Genomic DNA, 23,425 nt, shown 5'->3' with positions numbered 1-23,425 from the left:
TTTGCCAAAGTCAAAAAGACTTGTGTACACATTGAGTTATATGTGCAGAAGTCTATTGGTCCGGTAAGATACATAGTCTCTGACATGAAGGCTTTCAAACGACAAATGTCCAATGGCAGTGGTGGGATTTGAACCCACGCCTCCTAAGAGACTGGAGCCTTAATCCAGCGCCTTGGACCGCTCGGCCACACTACCTATAGAAGCCTGTCACTCTTTAGTTCTTTTTTCCAAGATTTCGCAAATCAGTTTGACATCGTCAAGTAAGATGCTTCACTGAAAAGTCAGACCAATGACATTCACAGGAAGAAGAATGTTTACCTCGAAGAAGTATTTCACTCTGCTGTTTGCCCAAAACTTATAAAGAAAAAGGAGAAACCGCAAGTCTTAACCACCATCACTTGTTTTGTGTACATGGACTGGTGACTGAAGGATTCATCCAATAGCCTCCCCAGCGTCTTCACCAGAGTCAGGACTTCTCTCAGACTACAGAGAGGAAGCACAGATCATTGCCTTAGCAGAGGATGGTTTCGATCCATCGACCTCTGGGTTATGGGCCCAGCACGCTTCCGCTGCGCCACTCTGCTCCTGATCACTATGACAAAGGAGAACAACAGACAGACAAACTGTTCTTAGGTAGGTCTAAAAGGGACCAGTTTGCCAAAGTCAAAAAGACTTGTGTACACATTGAGTTATATGTGCAGAAGTCTATTGGTCCGGTAAGATACATAGTCTCTGACATGAAGGCTTTCAAACGACAAATGTCCAATGGCAGTGGTGGGATTTGAACCCACGCCTGCTAAGAGACTGGAGCCTTAATCCTGCGCCTTGGACCCCTCGGCCACACTACCTATAGACGCCTGTCACTCTTGAGTTTTTTTTGTCCAAGTTTCACAAATCAGTATGACGTCGTCAAGTAAGATGCTTCACTGAAAAGTCAGACCAATGACATTCACAGGAAGAAGAATGTTTACCTCGAAGAAGTATTTCACTCTGCTGTTTGCCCAAAACTTATAAAGAAGAAGGAGAATCCGCAAGGCTTAACCACCACCTCTTGTTTTGTGTACATGGACTGGTGACTGAAGGTTCATCCAATAGCCTCCCCAGCGTCTTCACCAGAGTCAGGACTTCTCTCAGACTACAGAGAGGAAGCACAGATCATTGCCTTAGCAGAGGATGGTTTCGATCCATCGACCTCTGGGTTATGGGCCCAGCACGCTTCCGCTGCGCCACTCTGCTCCTGATCACTATGACAAAGGAGAACAACAGACAGACAAACTGTTCTTAGGTAGGTCTAAAAGGGACCAGTTTGCCAAAGTCAAAACACTCCCAGCTTGAGGATCATGTGTACACATTGAGTTATATGTGCAGAAGTCTATTGGTCCGGTAAGATACATAGTCTCTGACATGAAGGCTTTCAAACGACTAACGTCCAATGGCAGTGGTGGGATTTGAACCCACGCCTCCTAAGAGACTGGAGCCTTAATCCAGCGCCTTGGACCCCTCGGCCACACTACCTACAGACGCCTGTCACTCTTGAGTTTTTTTTGTCCAAGTTTCACAAATCAGTATGACGTCGTCAAGTAAGATGCTTCACTGAAAAGTCAGACCAATGACATTCACAGGAAGAAGAATGTTTACCTCGAAGAAGTATTTCACTCTGCTGTTTGCCCAAAACTTATAAAGAAAAAGGAGAAACCGCAAGGCTTAACCACCATCACTTGTTTTGTGTACATGGACTGGTGACTGAAGGATTCGTCCAATAGCCTCCCCAGCGTCTTCACCAGAGTCAGGACTTCTCTCAGACTACAGAGAGGAAGCAAAGATCATTGCCTTAGCAGAGGATGGTTTCGATCCATCGACCTCTGGGTTATGGGCCCAGCACGCTTCCGCTGCGCCACTCTGCTCCTGATCACTATGACAAAGGAGAACAACAGACAGACAAACTGTTCTTAGGTAGGTCTAAAAGGGACCAGTTTGCCAAAGTCAAAAAGACTTGTGTACACATTGAGTTATATGTGCAGAAGTCTATTGGTCCGGTAAGATACATAGTCTCTGACATGAAGGCTTTCAAACGACTAACGTCCAATGGCAGTGGTGGGATTTGAACCCACGCCTCCTAAGAGACTGGAGCCTTAATCCAGCGCCTTGGAATCCTCGGCCACACTACCTACAGACGCCTGTCACTCTTGAGTTTTTTTTGTCCAAGTTTCACAAATCAGTATGACGTCGTCAAGTAAGATGCTTCACTGAAAAGTCAGACCAATGACATTCACAGGAAGAAGAATGTTTACCTCGAAGAAGTATTTCACTCTGCTGTTTGCCCAAAACTTATAAAGAAAAAGGAGAAACCGCAAGGCTTAACCACCATCACTTGTTTTGTGTACATGGACTGGTGACTGAAGGATTCGTCCAATAGCCTCCCCAGCGTCTTCACCAGAGTCAGGACTTCTCTCAGACTACAGAGAGGAAGCACAGATCATTGCCTTAGCAGAGGATGGTTTCGATCCATCGACCTCTGGGTTATGGGCCCAGCACGCTTCCGCTGCGCCACTCTGCTCCTGATCACTATGACAAAGGAGAACAACAGACAGACAAACTGTTCTTAGGTAGGTCTAAAAGGGACCAGTTTGCCAAAGTCAAAAAGACTTGTGTACACATTGAGTTATATGTGCAGAAGTCTATTGGTCCGGTAAGATACATAGTCTCTGACATGAAGGCTTTCAAACGACAAATGTCCAATGGCAGTGGTGGGATTTGAACCCACGCCTCCTAAGAGACTGGAGCCTTAATCCAGCGCCTTGGACCGCTCGGCCACACTACCTATAGAAGCCTGTCACTCTTTAGTTTTTTTTTCCAAGATTTCGCAAATCAGTTTGACGTCGTCAAGTAAGATGCTTCACTGAAAAGTCAGACCAATGACATTCACAGGAAGAAGAATGTTTACCTTGAAGAAGTATTTCACTCTGCTGTTTGCCCAAAACTTATAAAGAAAAAGGAGAAACCGCAAGGCTTAACCACCATCACTTGTTTTGTGTACATGGACTGGTGACTGAAGGTTCATCCAATAGCCTCCCCAGCGTCTTCACCAGAGTCAGGACTTCTCTCAGACTACAGAGAGGAAGCACAGATCATTGCCTTAGCAGAGGATGGTTTCGATCCATCGACCTCTGGGTTATGGGCCCAGCACGCTTCCGCTGCGCCACTCTGCTCCTGATCACTATGACAAAGGAGAACAACAGACAGACAAACTGTTCTTAGGTAGGTCTAAAAGGGACCAGTTTGCCAAAGTCAAAACACTCCCAGCTTGAGGATCATGTGTACACATTGAGTTATATGTGCAGAAGTCTATTGGTCCGGTAAGATACATAGTCTCTGACATGAAGGCTTTCAAACGACTAACGTCCAATGGCAGTGGTGGGATTTGAACCCACGCCTCCTAAGAGACTGGAGCCTTAATCCAGCGCCTTGGACCCCTCGGCCACACTACCTACAGACGCCTGTCACTCTTGAGTTTTTTTTGTCCAAGTTTCACAAATCAGTATGACGTCGTCAAGTAAGATGCTTCACTGAAAAGTCAGACCAATGACATTCACAGGAAGAAGAATGTTTACCTCGAAGAAGTATTTCACTCTGCTGTTTGCCCAAAACTTATAAAGAAAAAGGAGAAACCGCAAGGCTTAACCACCATCACTTGTTTTGTGTACATGGACTGGTGACTGAAGGATTCGTCCAATAGCCTCCCCAGCGTCTTCACCAGAGTCAGGACTTCTCTCAGACTACAGAGAGGAAGCACAGATCATTGCCTTAGCAGAGGATGGTTTCGATCCATCGACCTCTGGGTTATGGGCCCAGCACGCTTCCGCTGCGCCACTCTGCTCCTGATCACTATGACAAAGGAGAACAACAGACAGACAAACTGTTCTTAGGTAGGTCTAAAAGGGACCAGTTTGCCAAAGTCAAAAAGACTTGTGTACACATTGAGTTATATGTGCAGAAGTCTATTGGTCCGGTAAGATACATAGTCTCTGACATGAAGGCTTTCAAACGACTAACGTCCAATGGCAGTGGTGGGATTTGAACCCACGCCTCCTAAGAGACTGGAGCCTTAATCCAGCGCCTTGGACCCCTCGGCCACACTACCTACAGACGCCTGTCACTCTTGAGTTTTTTTTGTCCAAGTTTCACAAATCAGTATGACGTCGTCAAGTAAGATGCTTCACTGAAAAGTCAGACCAATGACATTCACAGGAAGAAGAATGTTTACCTCGAAGAAGTATTTCACTCTGCTGTTTGCCCAAAACTTATAAAGAAAAAGGAGAAACCGCAAGGCTTAACCACCATCACTTGTTTTGTGTACATGGACTGGTGACTGAAGGATTCGTCCAATAGCCTCCCCAGCGTCTTCACCAGAGTCAGGACTTCTCTCAGACTACAGAGAGGAAGCACAGATCATTGCCTTAGCAGAGGATGGTTTCGATCCATCGACCTCTGGGTTATGGGCCCAGCACGCTTCCGCTGCGCCACTCTGCTCCTGATCACTATGACAAAGGAGAACAACAGACAGACAAACTGTTCTTAGGTAGGTCTAAAAGGGACCAGTTTGCCAAAGTCAAAAAGACTTGTGTACACATTGAGTTATATGTGCAGAAGTCTATTGGTCCGGTAAGATACATAGTCTCTGACATGAAGGCTTTCAAACGACTAACGTCCAATGGCAGTGGTGGGATTTGAACCCACGCCTCCTAAGAGACTGGAGCCTTAATCCAGCGCCTTGGACCCCTCGGCCACACTACCTACAGACGCCTGTCACTCTTGAGTTTTTTTTGTCCAAGTTTCACAAATCAGTATGACGTCGTCAAGTAAGATGCTTCACTGAAAAGTCAGACCAATGACATTCACAGGAAGAAGAATGTTTACCTCGAAGAAGTATTTCACTCTGCTGTTTGCCCAAAACTTATAAAGAAAAAGGAGAAACCGCAAGGCTTAACCACCATCACTTGTTTTGTGTACATGGACTGGTGACTGAAGGATTCGTCCAATAGCCTCCCCAGCGTCTTCACCAGAGTCAGGACTTCTCTCAGACTACAGAGAGGAAGCACAGATCATTGCCTTAGCAGAGGATGGTTTCGATCCATCGACCTCTGGGTTATGGGCCCAGCACGCTTCCGCTGCGCCACTCTGCTCCTGATCACTATGACAAAGGAGAACAACAGACAGACAAACTGTTCTTAGGTAGGTCTAAAAGGGACCAGTTTGCCAAAGTCAAAAAGACTTGTGTACACATTGAGTTATATGTGCAGAAGTCTATTGGTCCGGTAAGATACATAGTCTCTGACATGAAGGCTTTCAAACGACTAACGTCCAATGGCAGTGGTGGGCTTTGAACCCACGCCTCCTAAGAGACTGGAGCCTTAATCCAGCGCCTTGGACCCCTCGGCCACACTACCTACAGACGCCTGTCACTCTTGAGTTTTTTTTGTCCAAGTTTCACAAATCAGTATGACGTCGTCAAGTAAGATGCTTCACTGAAAAGTCAGACCAATGACATTCACAGGAAGAAGAATGTTTACCTCGAAGAAGTATTTCACTCTGCTGTTTGCCCAAAACTTATAAAGAAAAAGGAGAAACCGCAAGGCTTAACCACCATCACTTGTTTTGTGTACATGGACTGGTGACTGAAGGATTCGTCCAATAGCCTCCCCAGCGTCTTCACCAGAGTCAGGACTTCTCTCAGACTACAGAGAGGAAGCACAGATCATTGCCTTAGCAGAGGATGGTTTCGATCCATCGACCTCTGGGTTATGGGCCCAGCACGCTTCCGCTGCGCCACTCTGCTCCTGATCACTATGACAAAGGAGAACAACAGACAGACAAACTGTTCTTAGGTAGGTCTAAAAGGGACCAGTTTGCCAAAGTCAAAAAGACTTGTGTACACATTGAGTTATATGTGCAGAAGTCTATTGGTCCGGTAAGATACATAGTCTCTGACATGAAGGCTTTCAAACGACAAATGTCCAATGGCAGTGGTGGGATTTGAACCCACGCCTCCTAAGAGACTGGAGCCTTAATCCAGCGCCTTGGACCGCTCGGCCACACTACCTATAGAAGCCTGTCACTCTTTAGTTTTTTTTTCCAAGATTTCGCAAATCAGTTTGACGTCGTCAAGTAAGATGCTTCACTGAAAAGTCAGACCAATGACATTCACAGGAAGAAGAATGTTTACCTTGAAGAAGTATTTCACTCTGCTGTTTGCCCAAAACTTATAAAGAAAAAGGAGAAACCGCAAGGCTTAACCACCATCACTTGTTTTGTGTACATGGACTGGTGACTGAAGGTTCATCCAATAGCCTCCCCAGCGTCTTCACCAGAGTCAGGACTTCTCTCAGACTACAGAGAGGAAGCACAGATCATTGCCTTAGCAGAGGATGGTTTCGATCCATCGACCTCTGGGTTATGGGCCCAGCACGCTTCCGCTGCGCCACTCTGCTCCTGATCACTATGACAAAGGAGAACAACAGACAGACAAACTGTTCTCAGGTAGGTCTAAAAGGGACCAGTTTGCCAAAGTCAAAACACTCCCAGCTTGAGGATCATGTGTACACATTGAGTTATATGTGCAGAAGTCTATTGGTCCGGTAAGATACATAGTCTCTGACATGAAGGCTTTCAAACGACTAACGTCCAATGGCAGTGGTGGGATTTGAACCCACGCCTCCTAAGAGACTGGAGCCTTAATCCAGCGCCTTGGACCCCTCGGCCACACTACCTACAGACGCCTGTCACTCTTGAGTTTTTTTTGTCCAAGTTTCACAAATCAGTATGACGTCGTCAAGTAAGATGCTTCACTGAAAAGTCAGACCAATGACATTCACAGGAAGAAGAATGTTTACCTCGAAGAAGTATTTCACTCTGCTGTTTGCCCAAAACTTATAAAGAAAAAGGAGAAACCGCAAGGCTTAACCACCATCACTTGTTTTGTGTACATGGACTGGTGACTGAAGGATTCGTCCAATAGCCTCCCCAGCGTCTTCACCAGAGTCAGGACTTCTCTCAGACTACAGAGAGGAAGCACAGATCATTGCCTTAGCAGAGGATGGTTTCGATCCATCGACCTCTGGGTTATGGGCCCAGCACGCTTCCGCTGCGCCACTCTGCTCCTGATCACTATGACAAAGGAGAACAACAGACAGACAAACTGTTCTTAGGTAGGTCTAAAAGGGACCAGTTTGCCAAAGTCAAAAAGACTTGTGTACACATTGAGTTATATGTGCAGAAGTCTATTGGTCCGGTAAGATACATAGTCTCTGACATGAAGGCTTTCAAACGACTAACGTCCAATGGCAGTGGTGGGCTTTGAACCCACGCCTCCTAAGAGACTGGAGCCTTAATCCAGCGCCTTGGACCCCTCGGCCACACTACCTACAGACGCCTGTCACTCTTGAGTTTTTTTTGTCCAAGTTTCACAAATCAGTATGACGTCGTCAAGTAAGATGCTTCACTGAAAAGTCAGACCAATGACATTCACAGGAAGAAGAATGTTTACCTCGAAGAAGTATTTCACTCTGCTGTTTGCCCAAAACTTATAAAGAAAAAGGAGAAACCGCAAGGCTTAACCACCATCACTTGTTTTGTGTACATGGACTGGTGACTGAAGGATTCGTCCAATAGCCTCCCCAGCGTCTTCACCAGAGTCAGGACTTCTCTCAGACTACAGAGAGGAAGCACAGATCATTGGCTTAGCAGAGGATGGTTTCGATCCATCGACCTCTGGGTTATGGGCCCAGCACGCTTCCGCTGCGCCACTCTGCTCCTGATCACTATGACAAAGGAGAACAACAGACAGACAAACTGTTCTTAGGTAGGTCTAAAAGGGACCAGTTTGCCAAAGTCAAAAAGACTTGTGTACACATTGAGTTATATGTGCAGAAGTCTATTGGTCCGGTAAGATACATAGTCTCTGACATGAAGGCTTTCAAACGACAAATGTCCAATGGCAGTGGTGGGATTTGAACCCACGCCTCCTAAGAGACTGGAGCCTTAATCCAGCGCCTTGGACCGCTCGGCCACACTACCTATAGAAGCCTGTCACTCTTTAGTTTTTTTTCCAAGATTTCGCAAATCAGTTTGACGTCGTCAAGTAAGATGCTTCACTGAAAAGTCAGACCAATGACATTCACAGGAAGAAGAATGTTTACCTTGAAGAAGTATTTCACTCTGCTGTTTGCCCAAAACTTATAAAGAAAAAGGAGAAACCGCAAGGCTTAACCACCATCACTTGTTTTGTGTACATGGACTGGTGACTGAAGGTTCATCCAATAGCCTCCCCAGCGTCTTCACCAGAGTCAGGACTTCTCTCAGACTACAGAGAGGAAGCACAGATCATTGCCTTAGCAGAGGATGGTTTCGATCCATCGACCTCTGGGTTATGGGCCCAGCACGCTTCCGCTGCGCCACTCTGCTCCTGATCACTATGACAAAGGAGAACAACAGACAGACAAACTGTTCTTAGGTAGGTCTAAAAGGGACCAGTTTGCCAAAGTCAAAAAGACTTGTGTACACATTGAGTTATATGTGCAGAAGTCTATTGGTCCGGTAAGATACATAGTCTCTGACATGAAGGCTTTCAAACGACAAATGTCCAATGGCAGTGGTGGGATTTGAACCCACGCCTCCTAAGAGACTGGAGCCTTAATCCAGCGCCTTGGACCGCTCGGCCACACTACCTATAGAAGCCTGTCACTCTTTAGTTTTTTTTTCCAAGATTTAGCAAATCAGTTTGACGTCGTCAAGTAAGATGCTTCACTGAAAAGTCAGACCAATGACATTCACAGGAAGAAGAATGTTTACCTCGAAGAAGTATTTCACTCTGCTGTTTGCCCAAAACTTATAAAGAAGAAGGAGAATCCGCAAGGCTTAACCACCACCTCTTGTTTTGTGTACATGGACTGGTGACTGAAGGTTCGTCCAATAGCCTCCCCAGCGTCTTCACCAGAGTCAGGACTTCTCTCAGACTACAGAGAGGAAGCACAGATCATTGCCTTAGCAGAGGATGGTTTCGATCCATCGACCTCTGGGTTATGGGCCCAGCACGCTTCCGCTGCGCCACTCTGCTCCTGATCACTATGACAAAGGAGAACAACAGACAGACAAACTGTTCTTAGGTAGGTCTAAAAGGGACCAGTTTGCCAAAGTCAAAACACTCCCAGCTTGAGGATCATGTATACACATTGAGTTATATGTGCAGAAGTCTATTGGTCCGGTAAGATACATAGTCTCTGACATGAAGGCTTTCAAACGACTAACGTCCAATGGCAGTGGTGGGATTTGAACCCACGCCTCCTAAGAGACTGGAGCCTTAATCCAGCGCCTTGGACCCCTCGGCCACACTACCTACAGACGCCTGTCACTCTTGAGTTTTTTTTGTCCAAGTTTCACAAATCAGTATGACGTCGTCAAGTAAGATGCTTCACTGAAAAGTCAGACCAATGACATTCACAGGAAGAAGAATGTTTACCTCGAAGAAGTATTTCACTCTGCTGTTTGCCCAAAACTTATAAAGAAAAAGGAGAAACCGCAAGGCTTAACCACCATCACTTGTTTTGTGTACATGGACTGGTGACTGAAGGTTCATCCAATAGCCTCCCCAGCGTCTTTACCAGAGTCAGGACTTCTCTCAGACTACAGAGAGGAAGCACAGATCATTGCCTTAGCAGAGGATGGTTTCGATCCATCGACCTCTGGGTTATGGGCCCAGCACGCTTCCGCTGCGCCACTCTGCTCCTGATCACTATGACAAAGGAGAACAACAGACAGACAAACTGTTCTTAGGTAGGTCTAAAAGGGACCAGTTTGCCAAAGTCAAAAAGACTTGTGTACACATTGAGTTATATGTGCAGAAGTCTATTGGTCCGGTAAGATACATAGTCTCTGACATGAAGGTTTTCAAACGACAAATGTCCAATGGCAGTGGTGGGATTTGAACCCACGCCTCCTAAGAGACTGGAGCCTTAATCCAGCGCCTTGGACCGCTCGGCCACACTACCTATAGAAGCCTGTTACTCTTTAGTTTTTTTTGCCAAGATTTCGCAAATCAGTTTGACGTCGTCAAGTAAGATGCTTCACTGAAAAGTCAGACCAATGACATTCACAGGAAGAAGAATGTTTACCTCGAAGAAGTATTTCACTCTGCTGTTTGCCCAAAACTTATAAAGAAAAAGGAGAAACAGCAAGTCTTAACCACCATCACCTGTTTTTTGTTTTGTGTACATGGACTGGTGACTGAAGGATTCATCCAATAGCCTCCCCAGCGTCTTCACCAGAGTCAGGACTTCTCTCAGACTACAGAGAGGAAGCACAGATCATTGCCTTAGCAGAGGATGGTTTCGATCCATCGACCTCTGGGTTATGGGCCCAGCACGCTTCCGCTGCGCCACTCTGCTCCTGATCACTATGACAAAGGAGAACAACAGACAGACAAACTGTTCTTAGGTAGGTCTAAAAGGGACCAGTTTGCCAAAGTCAAAACACTCCCAGCTTGAGGATCATGTGTACACATTGAGTTATATGTGCAGAAGTCTATTGGTCCGGTAAGATACATAGTCTCTGACATGAAGGCTTTCAAACGACTAACGTCCAATGGCAGTGGTGGGATTTGAACCCACGCCTCCTAAGTGACTGGAGCCTTAATCCAGCGCCTTGGACCCCTCGGCCACACTACCTACAGACGCCTGTCACTCTTGAGTTTTTTTTGTCCAAGTTTCACAAATCAGTATGACTTCGTCAAGTAAGATGCTTCACTGAAAAGTCAGACCAATGACATTCACAGGAAGAAGAATGTTTACCTCGAAGAAGTATTTCACTCTGCTGTTTGCCCAAAACTTATAAAGAAAAAGGAGAAACAGCAAGTCTTAACCACCATCACCTGTTTTTTGTTTTGTGTACATGGACTGGTGACTGAAGGATTCATCCAATAGCCTCCCCAGCGTCTTCACCAGAGTCAGGACTTCTCTCAGACTACAGAGAGGAAGCACAGATCATTGCCTTAGCAGAGGATGGTTTCGATCCATCGACCTCTGGGTTATGGGCCCAGCACGCTTCCGCTGCGCCACTCTGCTCCTGATCACTATGACAAAGGAGAACAACAGACAGACAAACTGTTCTTAGGTAGGTCTAAAAGGGACCAGTTTGCCAAAGTCAAAAAGACTTGTGTACACATTGAGTTATATGTGCAGAAGTCTATTGGTCCGGTAAGATACATAGTCTCTGACATGAAGGCTTTCAAACGACAAATGTCCAATGGCAGTGGTGGGATTTGAACCCACGCCTCCTAAGAGACTGGAGCCTTAATCCAGCGCCTTGGACCGCTCGGCCACACTACCTATAGAAGCCTGTCACTCTTTAGTTTTTTTTTCCAAGATTTCGCAAATCAGTTTGACGTCGTCAAGTAAGATGCTTCACTGAAAAGTCAGACCAATGACATTCACAGGAAGAAGAATGTTTACCTTGAAGAAGTATTTCACTCTGCTGTTTGCCCAAAACTTATAAAGAAAAAGGAGAAATCGCAAGTCTTAACCACCATCACTTGTTTTGTGTACATGGACTGGTGACTGAAGGATTCATCCAATAGCCTCCCCAGCGTCTTCACCAGAGTCAGGACTTCTCTCAGACTACAGAGAGGAAGCACAGATCATTGCCTTAGCAGAGGATGGTTTCGATCCATCGACCTCTGGGTTATGGGCCCAGCACGCTTCCGCTGCGCCACTCTGCTCCTGATCACTATGACAAAGGAGAACAACAGACAGACAAACTGTTCTTAGGTAGGTCTAAAAGGGACCAGTTTGCCAAGGTCAAAAAGACTTGTGTACACATTGAGTTATATGTGCAGAAGTCTATTGGTCCGGTAAGATACATAGTCTCTGACATGAAGGCTTTCAAACGACAAATGTCCAATGGCAGTGGTGGGATTTGAACCCACGCCTCCTAAGAGACTGGAGCCTTAATCCAGCGCCTTGGACCGCTCGGCCACACTACCTATAGAAGCCTGTCACTCTTTAGTTTTTTTTTCCAAGATTTCGCAAATCAGTTTGACGTCGTCAAGTAAGATGCTTCACTGAAAAGTCAGACCAATGACATTCACAGGAAGAAGAATGTTTACCTTGAAGAAGTATTTCACTCTGCTGTTTGCCCAAAACTTATAAAGAAAAAGGAGAAATCGCAAGTCTTAACCACCATCACTTGTTTTGTGTACATGGACTGGTGACTGAAGGATTCATCCAATAGCCTCCCCAGCGTCTTCACCAGAGTCAGGACTTCTCTCAGACTACAGAGAGGAAGCACAGATCATTGCCTTAGCAGAGGATGGTTTCGATCCATCGACCTCTGGGTTATGGGCCCAGCACGCTTCCGCTGCGCCACTCTGCTCCTGATCACTATGACAAAGGAGAACAACAGACAGACAAACTGTTCTTAGGTAGGTCTAAAAGGGACCAGTTTGCCAAAGTCAAAAAGACTTGTGTACACATTGAGTTATATGTGCAGAAGTCTATTGGTCCGGTAAGATACATAGTCTCTGACATGAAGGTTTTCAAACGACAAATGTCCAATGGCAGTGGTGGGATTTGAACCCACGCCTCCTAAGAGACTGGAGCCTTAATCCAGCGCCTTGGACCGCTCGGCCACACTACCTATAGAAGCCTGTTACTCTTTAGTTTTTTTTGCCAAGATTTCGCAAATCAGTTTGACGTCGTCAAGTAAGATGCTTCACTGAAAAGTCAGACCAATGACATTCACAGGAAGAAGAATGTTTACCTCGAAGAAGTATTTCACTCTGCTGTTTGCCCAAAACTTATAAAGAAAAAGGAGAAACAGCAAGTCTTAACCACCATCACCTGTTTTTTGTTTTGTGTACATGGACTGGTGACTGAAGGATTCATCCAATAGCCTCCCCAGCGTCTTCACCAGAGTCAGGACTTCTCTCAGACTACAGAGAGGAAGCACAGATCATTGCCTTAGCAGAGGATGGTTTCGATCCATCGACCTCTGGGTTATGGGCCCAGCACGCTTCCGCTGCGCCACTCTGCTCCTGATCACTATGACAAAGGAGAACAACAGACAGACAAACTGTTCTTAGGTAGGTCTAAAAGGGACCAGTTTGCCAAAGTCAAAACACTCCCAGCTTGAGGATCATGTGTACACATTGAGTTATATGTGCAGAAGTCTATTGGTCCGGTAAGATACATAGTCTCTGACATGAAGGCTTTCAAACGACTAACGTCCAATGGCAGTGGTGGGATTTGAACCCACGCCTCCTAAGTGACTGGAGCCTTAATCCAGCGCCTTGGACCCCTCGGCCACACTACCTACAGACGCCTGTCACTCTTGAGTTTTTTTTGTCCAAGTTTCACAAATCAGTATGACTTCGTCAAGTAAGATGCTTCACTGAAAAGTCAGACCAATGACATTCACAGGAAGAAGAATGTTTACCTCGAAGAAGTATTTCACTCTGCTGTTTGCCCAAAACTTATAAAGAAAAAGGAGAAACAGCAAGTCTTAACCACCATCACCTGTTTTTTGTTTTGTGTACATGGACTGGTGACTGAAGGATTCATCCAATAGCCTCCCCAGCGTCTTCACCAGAGTCAGGACTTCTCTCAGACTACAGAGAGGAAGCACAGATCATTGCCTTAGCAGAGGATGGTTTCGATCCATCGACCTCTGGGTTATGGGCCCAGCACGCTTCCGCTGCGCCACTCTGCTCCTGATCACTATGACAAAGGAGAACAACAGACAGACAAACTGTTCTTAGGTAGGTCTAAAAGGGACCAGTTTGCCAAAGTCAAAAAGACTTGTGTACACATTGAGTTATATGTGCAGAAGTCTATTGGTCCGGTAAGATACATAGTCTCTGACATGAAGGCTTTCAAACGACAAATGTCCAATGGCAGTGGTGGGATTTGAACCCACGCCTCCTAAGAGACTGGAGCCTTAATCCAGCGCCTTGGACCGCTCGGCCACACTACCTATAGAAGCCTGTCACTCTTTAGTTTTTTTTTCCAAGATTTCGCAAATCAGTTTGACGTCGTCAAGTAAGATGCTTCACTGAAAAGTCAGACCAATGACATTCACAGGAAGAAGAATGTTTACCTTGAAGAAGTATTTCACTCTGCTGTTTGCCCAAAACTTATAAAGAAAAAGGAGAAATCGCAAGTCTTAACCACCATCACTTGTTTTGTGTACATGGACTGGTGACTGAAGGATTCATCCAATAGCCTCCCCAGCGTCTTCACCAGAGTCAGGACTTCTCTCAGACTACAGAGAGGAAGCACAGATCATTGCCTTAGCAGAGGATGGTTTCGATCCATCGACCTCTGGGTTATGGGCCCAGCACGCTTCCGCTGCGCCACTCTGCTCCTGATCACTATGACAAAGGAGAACAACAGACAGACAAACTGTTCTTAGGTAGGTCTAAAAGGGACCAGTTTGCCAAGGTCAAAAAGACTTGTGTACACATTGAGTTATATGTGCAGAAGTCTATTGGTCCGGTAAGATACATAGTCTCTGACATGAAGGCTTTCAAACGACAAATGTCCAATGGCAGTGGTGGGATTTGAACCCACGCCTCCTAAGAGACTGGAGCCTTAATCCAGCGCCTTGGACCGCTCGGCCACACTACCTATAGAAGCCTGTCACTCTTTAGTTTTTTTTTCCAAGATTTCGCAAATCAGTTTGACGTCGTCAAGTAAGATGCTTCACTGAAAAGTCAGACCAATGACATTCACAGGAAGAAGAATGTTTACCTTGAAGAAGTATTTCACTCTGCTGTTTGCCCAAAACTTATAAAGAAAAAGGAGAAATCGCAAGTCTTAACCACCATCACTTGTTTTGTGTACATGGACTGGTGACTGAAGGATTCATCCAATAGCCTCCCCAGCGTCTTCACCAGAGTCAGGACTTCTCTCAGACTACAGAGAGGAAGCACAGATCATTGCCTTAGCAGAGGATGGTTTCGATCCATCGACCTCTGGGTTATGGGCCCAGCACGCTTCCGCTGCGCCACTCTGCTCCTGATCACTATGACAAAGGAGAACAACAGACAGACAAACTGTTCTTAGGTAGGTCTAAAAGGGACCAGTTTGCCAAAGTCAAAAAGACTTGTGTACACATTGAGTTATATGTGCAGAAGTCTATTGGTCCGGTAAGATACATAGTCTCTGACATGAAGGCTTTCAAACGACAAATGTCCAATGGCAGTGGTGGGATTTGAACCCACGCCTCCTAAGAGACTGGAGCCTTAATCCAGCGCCTTGGACCGCTCGGCCACACTACCTATAGAAGCCTGTCACTCTTTAGTTTTTTTTTCCAAGATTTCGCAAATCAGTTTGACGTCGTCAAGTAAGATGCTTCACTGAAAAGTCAGACCAATGACATTCACAGGAAGAAGAATGTTTACCTTGAAGAAGTATTTCACTCTGCTGTTTGCCCAAAACTTATAAAGAAAAAGGAGAAACCGCAAGGCTTAACCACCATCACTTGTTTTGTGTACATGGACTGGTGACTGAAGGTTCATCCAATAGCCTCCCCAGCGTCTTCACCAGAGTCAGGACTTCTCTCAGACTACAGAGAGGAAGCACAGATCATTGCCTTAGCAGAGGATGGTTTCGATCCATCGACCTCTGGGTTATGGGCCCAGCACGCTTCCGCTGCGCCACTCTGCTCCTGATCACTATGACAAAGGAGAACAACAGACAGACAAACTGTTCTCAGGTAGGTCTAAAAGGGACCAGTTTGCCAAAGTCAAAACACTCCCAGCTTGAGGATCATGTGTACACATTGAGTTATATGTGCAGAAGTCTATTGGTCCGGTAAGATACATAGTCTCTGACATGAAGGCTTTCAAACGACTAACGTCCAATGGCAGTGGTGGGATTTGAACCCACGCCTCCTAAGAGACTGGAGCCTTAATCCAGCGCCTTGGACCCCTCGGCCACACTACCTACAGACGCCTGTCACTCTTGAGTTTTTTTTGTCCAAGTTTCACAAATCAGTATGACGTCGTCAAGTAAGATGCTTCACTGAAAAGTCAGACCAATGACATTCACAGGAAGAAGAATGTTTACCTCGAAGAAGTATTTCACTCTGCTGTTTGCCCAAAACTTATAAAGAAAAAGGAGAAACCGCAAGGCTTAACCACCATCACTTGTTTTGTGTACATGGACTGGTGACTGAAGGATTCGTCCAATAGCCTCCCCAGCGTCTTCACCAGAGTCAGGACTTCTCTCAGACTACAGAGAGGAAGCACAGATCATTGCCTTAGCAGAGGATGGTTTCGATCCATCGACCTCTGGGTTATGGGCCCAGCACGCTTCCGCTGCGCCACTCTGCTCCTGATCACTATGACAAAGGAGAACAACAGACAGACAAACTGTTCTTAGGTAGGTCTAAAAGGGACCAGTTTGCCAAAGTCAAAAAGACTTGTGTACACATTGAGTTATATGTGCAGAAGTCTATTGGTCCGGTAAGATACATAGTCTCTGACATGAAGGCTTTCAAACGACTAACGTCCAATGGCAGTGGTGGGCTTTGAACCCACGCCTCCTAAGAGACTGGAGCCTTAATCCAGCGCCTTGGACCCCTCGGCCACACTACCTACAGACGCCTGTCACTCTTGAGTTTTTTTTGTCCAAGTTTCACAAATCAGTATGACGTCGTCAAGTAAGATGCTTCACTGAAAAGTCAGACCAATGACATTCACAGGAAGAAGAATGTTTACCTCGAAGAAGTATTTCACTCTGCTGTTTGCCCAAAACTTATAAAGAAAAAGGAGAAACCGCAAGGCTTAACCACCATCACTTGTTTTGTGTACATGGACTGGTGACTGAAGGTTCATCCAATAGCCTCCCCAGCGTCTTCACCAGAGTCAGGACTTCTCTCAGACTACAGAGAGGAAGCACAGATCATTGCCTTAGCAGAGGATGGTTTCGATCCATCGACCTCTGGGTTATGGGCCCAGCACGCTTCCGCTGCGCCACTCTGCTCCTGATCACTATGACAAAGGAGAACAACAGACAGACAAACTGTTCTTAGGTAGGTCTAAAAGGGACCAGTTTGCCAAAGTCAAAAAGACTTGTGTACACATTGAGTTATATGTGCAGAAGTCTATTGGTCCGGTAAGATACATAGTCTCTGACATGAAGGCTTTCAAACGACAAATGTCCAATGGCAGTGGTGGGATTTGAACCCACGCCTCCTAAGAGACTGGAGCCTTAATCCAGCGCCTTGGACCGCTCGGCCACACTACCTATAGAAGCCTGTCACTCTTTAGTTTTTTTTTCCAAGATTTAGCAAATCAGTTTGACGTCGTCAAGTAAGATGCTTCACTGAAAAGTCAGACCAATGACATTCACAGGAAGAAGAATGTTTACCTCGAAGAAGTATTTCACTCTGCTGTTTGCCCAAAACTTATAAAGAAGAAGGAGAATCCGCAAGGCTTAACCACCACCTCTTGTTTTGTGTACATGGACTGGTGACTGAAGGTTCGTCCAATAGCCTCCCCAGCGTCTTCGCCAGAGTCAGGACTTCTCTCAGACTACAGAGAGGAAGCACAGATCATTGCCTTAGCAGAGGATGGTTTCGATCCATCGACCTCTGGGTTATGGGCCCAGCACGCTTCCGCTGCGCCACTCTGCTCCTGATCACTATGACAAAGGAGAACAACAGACAGACAAACTGTTCTTAGGTAGGTCTAAAAGGGACCAGTTTGCCAAAGTCAAAACACTCCCAGCTTGAGGATCATGTATACACATTGAGTTATATGTGCAGAAGTCTATTGGTCCGGTAAGATACATAGTCTCTGACATGAAGGCTTTCAAACGACTAACGTCCAATGGCAGTGGTGGGATTTGAACCCACGCCTCCTAAGAGACTGGAGCCTTAATCCAGCGCCTTGGACCCCTCGGCCACACTACCTACAGACGCCTGTCACTCTTGAGTTTTTTTTGTCCAAGTTTCACAAATCAGTATGACGTCGTCAAGTAAGATGCTTCACTGAAAAGTCAGACCAATGACATTCACAGGAAGAAGAATGTTTACCTCGAAGAAGTATTTCACTCTGCTGTTTGCCCAAAACTTATAAAGAAAAAGGAGAAACCGCAAGGCTTAACCACCATCACTTGTTTTGTGTACATGGACTGGTGACTGAAGGTTCATCCAATAGCCTCCCCAGCGTCTTTACCAGAGTCAGGACTTCTCTCAGACTACAGAGAGGAAGCACAGATCATTGCCTTAGCAGAGGATGGTTTCGATCCATCGACCTCTGGGTTATGGGCCCAGCACGCTTCCGCTGCGCCACTCTGCTCCTGATCACTATGACAAAGGAGAACAACAGACAGACAAACTGTTCTTAGGTAGGTCTAAAAGGGACCAGTTTGCCAAAGTCAAAAAGACTTGTGTACACATTGAGTTATATGTGCAGAAGTCTATTGGTCCGGTAAGATACATAGTCTCTGACATGAAGGTTTTCAAACGACAAATGTCCAATGGCAGTGGTGGGATTTGAACCCACGCCTCCTAAGAGACTGGAGCCTTAATCCAGCGCCTTGGACCGCTCGGCCACACTACCTATAGAAGCCTGTTACTCTTTAGTTTTTTTTGCCAAGATTTCGCAAATCAGTTTGACGTCGTCAAGTAAGATGCTTCACTGAAAAGTCAGACCAATGACATTCACAGGAAGAAGAATGTTTACCTCGAAGAAGTATTTCACTCTGCTGTTTGCCCAAAACTTATAAAGAAAAAGGAGAAACAGCAAGTCTTAACCACCATCACCTGTTTTTTGTTTTGTGTACATGGACTGGTGACTGAAGGATTCATCCAATAGCCTCCCCAGCGTCTTCACCAGAGTCAGGACTTCTCTCAGACTACAGAGAGGAAGCACAGATCATTGCCTTAGCAGAGGATGGTTTCGATCCATCGACCTCTGGGTTATGGGCCCAGCACGCTTCCGCTGCGCCACTCTGCTCCTGATCACTATGACAAAGGAGAACAACAGACAGACAAACTGTTCTTAGGTAGGTCTAAAAGGGACCAGTTTGCCAAAGTCAAAACACTCCCAGCTTGAGGATCATGTGTACACATTGAGTTATATGTGCAGAAGTCTATTGGTCCGGTAAGATACATAGTCTCTGACATGAAGGCTTTCAAACGACTAACGTCCAATGGCAGTGGTGGGATTTGAACCCACGCCTCCTAAGTGACTGGAGCCTTAATCCAGCGCCTTGGACCCCTCGGCCACACTACCTACAGACGCCTGTCACTCTTGAGTTTTTTTTGTCCAAGTTTCACAAATCAGTATGACTTCGTCAAGTAAGATGCTTCACTGAAAAGTCAGACCAATGACATTCACAGGAAGAAGAATGTTTACCTCGAAGAAGTATTTCACTCTGCTGTTTGCCCAAAACTTATAAAGAAAAAGGAGAAACAGCAAGTCTTAACCACCATCACCTGTTTTTTGTTTTGTGTACATGGACTGGTGACTGAAGGATTCATCCAATAGCCTCCCCAGCGTCTTCACCAGAGTCAGGACTTCTCTCAGACTACAGAGAGGAAGCACAGATCATTGCCTTAGCAGAGGATGGTTTCGATCCATCGACCTCTGGGTTATGGGCCCAGCACGCTTCCGCTGCGCCACTCTGCTCCTGATCACTATGACAAAGGAGAACAACAGACAGACAAACTGTTCTTAGGTAGGTCTAAAAGGGACCAGTTTGCCAAAGTCAAAAAGACTTGTGTACACATTGAGTTATATGTGCAGAAGTCTATTGGTCCGGTAAGATACATAGTCTCTGACATGAAGGCTTTCAAACGACAAATGTCCAATGGCAGTGGTGGGATTTGAACCCACGCCTCCTAAGAGACTGGAGCCTTAATCCAGCGCCTTGGACCGCTCGGCCACACTACCTATAGAAGCCTGTCACTCTTTAGTTTTTTTTTCCAAGATTTCGCAAATCAGTTTGACGTCGTCAAGTAAGATGCTTCACTGAAAAGTCAGACCAATGACATTCACAGGAAGAAGAATGTTTACCTTGAAGAAGTATTTCACTCTGCTGTTTGCCCAAAACGTATAAAGAAAAAGGAGAAATCGCAAGTCTTAACCACCATCACTTGTTTTGTGTACATGGACTGGTGACTGAAGGATTCATCCAATAGCCTCCCCAGCGTCTTCACCAGAGTCAGGACTTCTCTCAGACTACAGAGAGGAAGCACAGATCATTGCCTTAGCAGAGGATGGTTTCGATCCATCGACCTCTGGGTTATGGGCCCAGCACGCTTCCGCTGCGCCACTCTGCTCCTGATCACTATGACAAAGGAGAACAACAGACAGACAAACTGTTCTTAGGTAGGTCTAAAAGGGACCAGTTTGCCAAGGTCAAAAAGACTTGTGTACACATTGAGTTATATGTGCAGAAGTCTATTGGTCCGGTAAGATACATAGTCTCTGACATGAAGGCTTTCAAACGACAAATGTCCAATGGCAGTGGTGGGATTTGAACCCACGCCTCCTAAGAGACTGGAGCCTTAATCCAGCGCCTTGGACCGCTCGGCCACACTACCTATAGAAGCCTGTCACTCTTTAGTTTTTTTTTCCAAGATTTCGCAAATCAGTTTGACGTCGTCAAGTAAGATGCTTCACTGAAAAGTCAGACCAATGACATTCACAGGAAGAAGAATGTTTACCTTGAAGAAGTATTTCACTCTGCTGTTTGCCCAAAACTTATAAAGAAAAAGGAGAAATCGCAAGTCTTAACCACCATCACTTGTTTTGTGTACATGGACTGGTGACTGAAGGTTCATCCAATAGCCTCCCCAGCGTCTTCACCAGAGTCAGGACTTCTCTCAGACTACAGAGAGGAAGCACAGATCATTGCCTTAGCAGAGGATGGTTTCGATCCATCGACCTCTGGGTTATGGGCCCAGCACGCTTCCGCTGCGCCACTCTGCTCCTGATCACTATGACAAAGGAGAACAACAGACAGACAAACTGTTCTTAGGTAGGTCTAAAAGGGACCAGTTTGCCAAAGTCAAAACACTCCCAGCTTGAGGATCATGTGTACACATTGAGTTATATGTGCAGAAGTCTATTGGTCCGGTAAGATACATAGTCTCTGACATGAAGGCTTTCAAACGACTAACGTCCAATGGCAGTGGTGGGATTTGAACCCACGCCTCCTAAGAGACTGGAGCCTTAATCCAGCGCCTTGGACCCCTCGGCCACACTACCTACAGACGCCTGTCACTCTTGAGTTTTTTTTGTCCAAGTTTCACAAATCAGTATGACGTCGTCAAGTAAGATGCTTCACTGAAAAGTCAGACCAATGACATTCACAGGAAGAAGAATGTTTACCTCGAAGAAGTATTTCACTCTGCTGTTTGCCCAAAACTTATAAAGAAAAAGGAGAAACCGCAAGGCTTAACCACCATCACTTGTTTTGTGTACATGGACTGGTGACTGAAGGTTCATCCAATAGCCTCCCCAGCGTCTTTACCAGAGTCAGGACTTCTCTCAGACTACAGAGAGGAAGCACAGATCATTGCCTTAGCAGAGGATGGTTTCGATCCATCGACCTCTGGGTTATGGGCCCAGCACGCTTCCGCTGCGCCACTCTGCTCCTGATCACTATGACAAAGGAGAACAACAGACAGACAAACTGTTCTTAGGTAGGTCTAAAAGGGACCAGTTTGCCAAAGTCAAAAAGACTTGTGTACACATTGAGTTATATGTGCAGAAGTCTATTGGTCCGGTAAGATACATAGTCTCTGACATGAAGGTTTTCAAACGACAAATGTCCAATGGCAGTGGTGGGATTTGAACCCACGCCTCCTAAGAGACTGGAGCCTTAATCCAGCGCCTTGGACCGCTCGGCCACACTACCTATAGAAGCCTGTTACTCTTTAGTTTTTTTTGCCAAGATTTCGCAAATCAGTTTGACGTCGTCAAGTAAGATGCTTCACTGAAAAGTCAGACCAATGACATTCACAGGAAGAAGAATGTTTACCTCGAAGAAGTATTTCACTCTGCTGTTTGCCCAAAACTTATAAAGAAAAAGGAGAAACAGCAAGTCTTAACCACCATCACCTGTTTTTTGTTTTGTGTACATGGACTGGTGACTGAAGGATTCATCCAATAGCCTCCCCAGCGTCTTCACCAGAGTCAGGACTTCTCTCAGACTACAGAGAGGAAGCACAGATCATTGCCTTAGCAGAGGATGGTTTCGATCCATCGACCTCTGGGTTATGGGCCCAGCACGCTTGCGCTGCACCACTCTGCTCCTGATCACTATGACAAAGGAGAACAACAGACAGACAAACTGTTCTTAGGTAGGGCTAAAAAGGACCAGTTTGCCAAAGTCAAAAAGACTTGTGTACACATTGAGTTATATGTGCAGAAGTCTATTGGTCCGGTAAGATACATAGTCTCTGACATGAAGGTTTTCAAACGACAAATGTCCAATGGCAGTGGTGGGATTTGAACCCACGCCTCCTAAGAGACTGGAGCCTTAATCCAGCGCCTTGGACCGCTCGGCCACACTACCTATAGAAGCCTGTTACTCTTTAGTTTTTTTTGCCAAGATTTCGCAAATCAGTTTGACGTCGTCAAGTAAGATGCTTCACTGAAAAGTCAGACCAATGACATTCACAGGAAGAAGAATGTTCACCTCGAAGAAGTATTTCACTCTGCTGTTTGCCCAAAACTTATAAAGAAAAAGGAGAAACCGCAAGTCTTAACCACCATCACCTGTTTTTTGTTTTGTGTACATGGACTGGTGACTGAAGGATTCATCCAATAGCCTCCCCAGCGTCTTCACCAGAGTCAGGACTTCTCTCAGACTACAGAGAGGAAGCACAGATCATTGCCTTAGCAGAGGATGGTTTCGATCCATCGACCTCTGGGTTATGGGCCCAGCACGCTTCCGCTGCGCCACTCTGCTCCTGATCACTATGACAAAGGAGAACAACAGACAGACAAACTGTTCTTAGGTAGGTCTAAAAGGGACCAGTTTGCCAAAGTCAAAACACTCCCAGCTTGAGGATCATGTGTACACATTGAGTTATATGTGCAGAAGTCTATTGGTCCGGTAAGATACATAGTCTCTGACATGAAGGCTTTCAAACGACTAACGTCCAATGGCAGTGGTGGGATTTGAACCCACGCCTCCTAAGAGACTGGAGCCTTAATCCAGCGCCTTGGACCCCTCGGCCACACTACCTACAGACGCCTGTCACTCTTGAGTTTTTTTTGTCCAAGTTTCACAAATCAGTATGACGTCGTCAAGTAAGATGCTTCACTGAAAAGTCAGACCAATGACATTCACAGGAAGAAGAATGTTTACCTCGAAGAAGTATTTCACTCTGCTGTTTGCCCAAAACTTATAAA

At 45.8% G+C, this 23,425-nt stretch overlaps 62 non-coding genes across 62 annotated transcripts; all 62 read right to left on the bottom strand.

Moving 5' to 3' along the window:
- Positions 1 to 113: 113 nt before the first annotated feature.
- Positions 114 to 195, bottom strand: trnal-aag (transfer RNA leucine (anticodon AAG)). Its single transcript has one exon. It is a non-coding gene; the product is annotated as a tRNA-Leu (tRNA).
- A 317-nt stretch (positions 196 to 512) lies between these two features.
- Positions 513 to 584, bottom strand: trnam-cau (transfer RNA methionine (anticodon CAU)). Its single transcript has one exon. It is a non-coding gene; the product is annotated as a tRNA-Met (tRNA).
- A 580-nt stretch (positions 585 to 1,164) lies between these two features.
- Positions 1,165 to 1,236, bottom strand: trnam-cau (transfer RNA methionine (anticodon CAU)). The gene has a single exon. It is a non-coding gene; the product is annotated as a tRNA-Met (tRNA).
- A 197-nt stretch (positions 1,237 to 1,433) lies between these two features.
- Positions 1,434 to 1,515, bottom strand: trnal-aag (transfer RNA leucine (anticodon AAG)). The gene has a single exon. It is a non-coding gene; the product is annotated as a tRNA-Leu (tRNA).
- A 317-nt stretch (positions 1,516 to 1,832) lies between these two features.
- trnam-cau (transfer RNA methionine (anticodon CAU)) lies at positions 1,833 to 1,904 on the bottom strand. Its single transcript has one exon. It is a non-coding gene; the product is annotated as a tRNA-Met (tRNA).
- Positions 1,905 to 2,485: 581 nt separating this feature from the next.
- On the bottom strand, positions 2,486 to 2,557 carry trnam-cau (transfer RNA methionine (anticodon CAU)). The gene has a single exon. It is a non-coding gene; the product is annotated as a tRNA-Met (tRNA).
- Positions 2,558 to 2,739: 182 nt separating this feature from the next.
- On the bottom strand, positions 2,740 to 2,821 carry trnal-aag (transfer RNA leucine (anticodon AAG)). Its single transcript has one exon. It is a non-coding gene; the product is annotated as a tRNA-Leu (tRNA).
- Positions 2,822 to 3,137: 316 nt separating this feature from the next.
- On the bottom strand, positions 3,138 to 3,209 carry trnam-cau (transfer RNA methionine (anticodon CAU)). Its single transcript has one exon. It is a non-coding gene; the product is annotated as a tRNA-Met (tRNA).
- Positions 3,210 to 3,406: 197 nt separating this feature from the next.
- trnal-aag (transfer RNA leucine (anticodon AAG)) lies at positions 3,407 to 3,488 on the bottom strand. The gene has a single exon. It is a non-coding gene; the product is annotated as a tRNA-Leu (tRNA).
- A 317-nt stretch (positions 3,489 to 3,805) lies between these two features.
- Positions 3,806 to 3,877, bottom strand: trnam-cau (transfer RNA methionine (anticodon CAU)). Its single transcript has one exon. It is a non-coding gene; the product is annotated as a tRNA-Met (tRNA).
- A 182-nt stretch (positions 3,878 to 4,059) lies between these two features.
- Positions 4,060 to 4,141, bottom strand: trnal-aag (transfer RNA leucine (anticodon AAG)). Its single transcript has one exon. It is a non-coding gene; the product is annotated as a tRNA-Leu (tRNA).
- A 317-nt stretch (positions 4,142 to 4,458) lies between these two features.
- Positions 4,459 to 4,530, bottom strand: trnam-cau (transfer RNA methionine (anticodon CAU)). The gene has a single exon. It is a non-coding gene; the product is annotated as a tRNA-Met (tRNA).
- A 182-nt stretch (positions 4,531 to 4,712) lies between these two features.
- Positions 4,713 to 4,794, bottom strand: trnal-aag (transfer RNA leucine (anticodon AAG)). Its single transcript has one exon. It is a non-coding gene; the product is annotated as a tRNA-Leu (tRNA).
- Positions 4,795 to 5,111: 317 nt separating this feature from the next.
- Positions 5,112 to 5,183, bottom strand: trnam-cau (transfer RNA methionine (anticodon CAU)). The gene has a single exon. It is a non-coding gene; the product is annotated as a tRNA-Met (tRNA).
- Positions 5,184 to 5,764: 581 nt separating this feature from the next.
- Positions 5,765 to 5,836, bottom strand: trnam-cau (transfer RNA methionine (anticodon CAU)). Its single transcript has one exon. It is a non-coding gene; the product is annotated as a tRNA-Met (tRNA).
- Positions 5,837 to 6,018: 182 nt separating this feature from the next.
- On the bottom strand, positions 6,019 to 6,100 carry trnal-aag (transfer RNA leucine (anticodon AAG)). Its single transcript has one exon. It is a non-coding gene; the product is annotated as a tRNA-Leu (tRNA).
- A 316-nt stretch (positions 6,101 to 6,416) lies between these two features.
- trnam-cau (transfer RNA methionine (anticodon CAU)) lies at positions 6,417 to 6,488 on the bottom strand. Its single transcript has one exon. It is a non-coding gene; the product is annotated as a tRNA-Met (tRNA).
- A 197-nt stretch (positions 6,489 to 6,685) lies between these two features.
- On the bottom strand, positions 6,686 to 6,767 carry trnal-aag (transfer RNA leucine (anticodon AAG)). Its single transcript has one exon. It is a non-coding gene; the product is annotated as a tRNA-Leu (tRNA).
- A 317-nt stretch (positions 6,768 to 7,084) lies between these two features.
- On the bottom strand, positions 7,085 to 7,156 carry trnam-cau (transfer RNA methionine (anticodon CAU)). Its single transcript has one exon. It is a non-coding gene; the product is annotated as a tRNA-Met (tRNA).
- A 581-nt stretch (positions 7,157 to 7,737) lies between these two features.
- trnam-cau (transfer RNA methionine (anticodon CAU)) lies at positions 7,738 to 7,809 on the bottom strand. The gene has a single exon. It is a non-coding gene; the product is annotated as a tRNA-Met (tRNA).
- Positions 7,810 to 7,991: 182 nt separating this feature from the next.
- trnal-aag (transfer RNA leucine (anticodon AAG)) lies at positions 7,992 to 8,073 on the bottom strand. Its single transcript has one exon. It is a non-coding gene; the product is annotated as a tRNA-Leu (tRNA).
- Positions 8,074 to 8,388: 315 nt separating this feature from the next.
- On the bottom strand, positions 8,389 to 8,460 carry trnam-cau (transfer RNA methionine (anticodon CAU)). The gene has a single exon. It is a non-coding gene; the product is annotated as a tRNA-Met (tRNA).
- A 182-nt stretch (positions 8,461 to 8,642) lies between these two features.
- trnal-aag (transfer RNA leucine (anticodon AAG)) lies at positions 8,643 to 8,724 on the bottom strand. Its single transcript has one exon. It is a non-coding gene; the product is annotated as a tRNA-Leu (tRNA).
- A 316-nt stretch (positions 8,725 to 9,040) lies between these two features.
- On the bottom strand, positions 9,041 to 9,112 carry trnam-cau (transfer RNA methionine (anticodon CAU)). The gene has a single exon. It is a non-coding gene; the product is annotated as a tRNA-Met (tRNA).
- Positions 9,113 to 9,309: 197 nt separating this feature from the next.
- On the bottom strand, positions 9,310 to 9,391 carry trnal-aag (transfer RNA leucine (anticodon AAG)). Its single transcript has one exon. It is a non-coding gene; the product is annotated as a tRNA-Leu (tRNA).
- Positions 9,392 to 9,707: 316 nt separating this feature from the next.
- trnam-cau (transfer RNA methionine (anticodon CAU)) lies at positions 9,708 to 9,779 on the bottom strand. Its single transcript has one exon. It is a non-coding gene; the product is annotated as a tRNA-Met (tRNA).
- A 182-nt stretch (positions 9,780 to 9,961) lies between these two features.
- On the bottom strand, positions 9,962 to 10,043 carry trnal-aag (transfer RNA leucine (anticodon AAG)). The gene has a single exon. It is a non-coding gene; the product is annotated as a tRNA-Leu (tRNA).
- A 324-nt stretch (positions 10,044 to 10,367) lies between these two features.
- On the bottom strand, positions 10,368 to 10,439 carry trnam-cau (transfer RNA methionine (anticodon CAU)). The gene has a single exon. It is a non-coding gene; the product is annotated as a tRNA-Met (tRNA).
- A 197-nt stretch (positions 10,440 to 10,636) lies between these two features.
- Positions 10,637 to 10,718, bottom strand: trnal-aag (transfer RNA leucine (anticodon AAG)). Its single transcript has one exon. It is a non-coding gene; the product is annotated as a tRNA-Leu (tRNA).
- A 324-nt stretch (positions 10,719 to 11,042) lies between these two features.
- On the bottom strand, positions 11,043 to 11,114 carry trnam-cau (transfer RNA methionine (anticodon CAU)). Its single transcript has one exon. It is a non-coding gene; the product is annotated as a tRNA-Met (tRNA).
- A 182-nt stretch (positions 11,115 to 11,296) lies between these two features.
- trnal-aag (transfer RNA leucine (anticodon AAG)) lies at positions 11,297 to 11,378 on the bottom strand. The gene has a single exon. It is a non-coding gene; the product is annotated as a tRNA-Leu (tRNA).
- Positions 11,379 to 11,695: 317 nt separating this feature from the next.
- On the bottom strand, positions 11,696 to 11,767 carry trnam-cau (transfer RNA methionine (anticodon CAU)). The gene has a single exon. It is a non-coding gene; the product is annotated as a tRNA-Met (tRNA).
- A 182-nt stretch (positions 11,768 to 11,949) lies between these two features.
- On the bottom strand, positions 11,950 to 12,031 carry trnal-aag (transfer RNA leucine (anticodon AAG)). The gene has a single exon. It is a non-coding gene; the product is annotated as a tRNA-Leu (tRNA).
- Positions 12,032 to 12,348: 317 nt separating this feature from the next.
- Positions 12,349 to 12,420, bottom strand: trnam-cau (transfer RNA methionine (anticodon CAU)). Its single transcript has one exon. It is a non-coding gene; the product is annotated as a tRNA-Met (tRNA).
- A 182-nt stretch (positions 12,421 to 12,602) lies between these two features.
- Positions 12,603 to 12,684, bottom strand: trnal-aag (transfer RNA leucine (anticodon AAG)). The gene has a single exon. It is a non-coding gene; the product is annotated as a tRNA-Leu (tRNA).
- Positions 12,685 to 13,008: 324 nt separating this feature from the next.
- On the bottom strand, positions 13,009 to 13,080 carry trnam-cau (transfer RNA methionine (anticodon CAU)). The gene has a single exon. It is a non-coding gene; the product is annotated as a tRNA-Met (tRNA).
- Positions 13,081 to 13,277: 197 nt separating this feature from the next.
- trnal-aag (transfer RNA leucine (anticodon AAG)) lies at positions 13,278 to 13,359 on the bottom strand. Its single transcript has one exon. It is a non-coding gene; the product is annotated as a tRNA-Leu (tRNA).
- A 324-nt stretch (positions 13,360 to 13,683) lies between these two features.
- On the bottom strand, positions 13,684 to 13,755 carry trnam-cau (transfer RNA methionine (anticodon CAU)). Its single transcript has one exon. It is a non-coding gene; the product is annotated as a tRNA-Met (tRNA).
- Positions 13,756 to 13,937: 182 nt separating this feature from the next.
- trnal-aag (transfer RNA leucine (anticodon AAG)) lies at positions 13,938 to 14,019 on the bottom strand. Its single transcript has one exon. It is a non-coding gene; the product is annotated as a tRNA-Leu (tRNA).
- Positions 14,020 to 14,336: 317 nt separating this feature from the next.
- trnam-cau (transfer RNA methionine (anticodon CAU)) lies at positions 14,337 to 14,408 on the bottom strand. Its single transcript has one exon. It is a non-coding gene; the product is annotated as a tRNA-Met (tRNA).
- A 182-nt stretch (positions 14,409 to 14,590) lies between these two features.
- On the bottom strand, positions 14,591 to 14,672 carry trnal-aag (transfer RNA leucine (anticodon AAG)). Its single transcript has one exon. It is a non-coding gene; the product is annotated as a tRNA-Leu (tRNA).
- A 317-nt stretch (positions 14,673 to 14,989) lies between these two features.
- Positions 14,990 to 15,061, bottom strand: trnam-cau (transfer RNA methionine (anticodon CAU)). Its single transcript has one exon. It is a non-coding gene; the product is annotated as a tRNA-Met (tRNA).
- A 182-nt stretch (positions 15,062 to 15,243) lies between these two features.
- On the bottom strand, positions 15,244 to 15,325 carry trnal-aag (transfer RNA leucine (anticodon AAG)). The gene has a single exon. It is a non-coding gene; the product is annotated as a tRNA-Leu (tRNA).
- A 316-nt stretch (positions 15,326 to 15,641) lies between these two features.
- Positions 15,642 to 15,713, bottom strand: trnam-cau (transfer RNA methionine (anticodon CAU)). Its single transcript has one exon. It is a non-coding gene; the product is annotated as a tRNA-Met (tRNA).
- Positions 15,714 to 15,910: 197 nt separating this feature from the next.
- Positions 15,911 to 15,992, bottom strand: trnal-aag (transfer RNA leucine (anticodon AAG)). The gene has a single exon. It is a non-coding gene; the product is annotated as a tRNA-Leu (tRNA).
- Positions 15,993 to 16,309: 317 nt separating this feature from the next.
- trnam-cau (transfer RNA methionine (anticodon CAU)) lies at positions 16,310 to 16,381 on the bottom strand. The gene has a single exon. It is a non-coding gene; the product is annotated as a tRNA-Met (tRNA).
- A 580-nt stretch (positions 16,382 to 16,961) lies between these two features.
- On the bottom strand, positions 16,962 to 17,033 carry trnam-cau (transfer RNA methionine (anticodon CAU)). The gene has a single exon. It is a non-coding gene; the product is annotated as a tRNA-Met (tRNA).
- Positions 17,034 to 17,215: 182 nt separating this feature from the next.
- Positions 17,216 to 17,297, bottom strand: trnal-aag (transfer RNA leucine (anticodon AAG)). The gene has a single exon. It is a non-coding gene; the product is annotated as a tRNA-Leu (tRNA).
- A 316-nt stretch (positions 17,298 to 17,613) lies between these two features.
- trnam-cau (transfer RNA methionine (anticodon CAU)) lies at positions 17,614 to 17,685 on the bottom strand. Its single transcript has one exon. It is a non-coding gene; the product is annotated as a tRNA-Met (tRNA).
- A 197-nt stretch (positions 17,686 to 17,882) lies between these two features.
- trnal-aag (transfer RNA leucine (anticodon AAG)) lies at positions 17,883 to 17,964 on the bottom strand. Its single transcript has one exon. It is a non-coding gene; the product is annotated as a tRNA-Leu (tRNA).
- A 316-nt stretch (positions 17,965 to 18,280) lies between these two features.
- Positions 18,281 to 18,352, bottom strand: trnam-cau (transfer RNA methionine (anticodon CAU)). Its single transcript has one exon. It is a non-coding gene; the product is annotated as a tRNA-Met (tRNA).
- Positions 18,353 to 18,534: 182 nt separating this feature from the next.
- On the bottom strand, positions 18,535 to 18,616 carry trnal-aag (transfer RNA leucine (anticodon AAG)). The gene has a single exon. It is a non-coding gene; the product is annotated as a tRNA-Leu (tRNA).
- Positions 18,617 to 18,940: 324 nt separating this feature from the next.
- On the bottom strand, positions 18,941 to 19,012 carry trnam-cau (transfer RNA methionine (anticodon CAU)). Its single transcript has one exon. It is a non-coding gene; the product is annotated as a tRNA-Met (tRNA).
- Positions 19,013 to 19,209: 197 nt separating this feature from the next.
- On the bottom strand, positions 19,210 to 19,291 carry trnal-aag (transfer RNA leucine (anticodon AAG)). The gene has a single exon. It is a non-coding gene; the product is annotated as a tRNA-Leu (tRNA).
- A 324-nt stretch (positions 19,292 to 19,615) lies between these two features.
- On the bottom strand, positions 19,616 to 19,687 carry trnam-cau (transfer RNA methionine (anticodon CAU)). Its single transcript has one exon. It is a non-coding gene; the product is annotated as a tRNA-Met (tRNA).
- Positions 19,688 to 19,869: 182 nt separating this feature from the next.
- Positions 19,870 to 19,951, bottom strand: trnal-aag (transfer RNA leucine (anticodon AAG)). The gene has a single exon. It is a non-coding gene; the product is annotated as a tRNA-Leu (tRNA).
- A 317-nt stretch (positions 19,952 to 20,268) lies between these two features.
- trnam-cau (transfer RNA methionine (anticodon CAU)) lies at positions 20,269 to 20,340 on the bottom strand. Its single transcript has one exon. It is a non-coding gene; the product is annotated as a tRNA-Met (tRNA).
- Positions 20,341 to 20,522: 182 nt separating this feature from the next.
- trnal-aag (transfer RNA leucine (anticodon AAG)) lies at positions 20,523 to 20,604 on the bottom strand. Its single transcript has one exon. It is a non-coding gene; the product is annotated as a tRNA-Leu (tRNA).
- Positions 20,605 to 21,189: 585 nt separating this feature from the next.
- trnal-aag (transfer RNA leucine (anticodon AAG)) lies at positions 21,190 to 21,271 on the bottom strand. The gene has a single exon. It is a non-coding gene; the product is annotated as a tRNA-Leu (tRNA).
- Positions 21,272 to 21,841: 570 nt separating this feature from the next.
- trnal-aag (transfer RNA leucine (anticodon AAG)) lies at positions 21,842 to 21,923 on the bottom strand. The gene has a single exon. It is a non-coding gene; the product is annotated as a tRNA-Leu (tRNA).
- Positions 21,924 to 22,501: 578 nt separating this feature from the next.
- Positions 22,502 to 22,583, bottom strand: trnal-aag (transfer RNA leucine (anticodon AAG)). Its single transcript has one exon. It is a non-coding gene; the product is annotated as a tRNA-Leu (tRNA).
- A 593-nt stretch (positions 22,584 to 23,176) lies between these two features.
- On the bottom strand, positions 23,177 to 23,258 carry trnal-aag (transfer RNA leucine (anticodon AAG)). Its single transcript has one exon. It is a non-coding gene; the product is annotated as a tRNA-Leu (tRNA).
- Positions 23,259 to 23,425: the final 167 nt, after the last annotated feature.

This window comes from Solea solea, chromosome 14 (genome assembly GCF_958295425.1).
Source record: "Solea solea chromosome 14, fSolSol10.1, whole genome shotgun sequence".
NCBI lineage: Eukaryota > Metazoa > Chordata > Actinopteri > Pleuronectiformes > Soleidae > Solea > Solea solea.
This window is presented reverse-complemented; position numbering and strand designations above follow the sequence as displayed.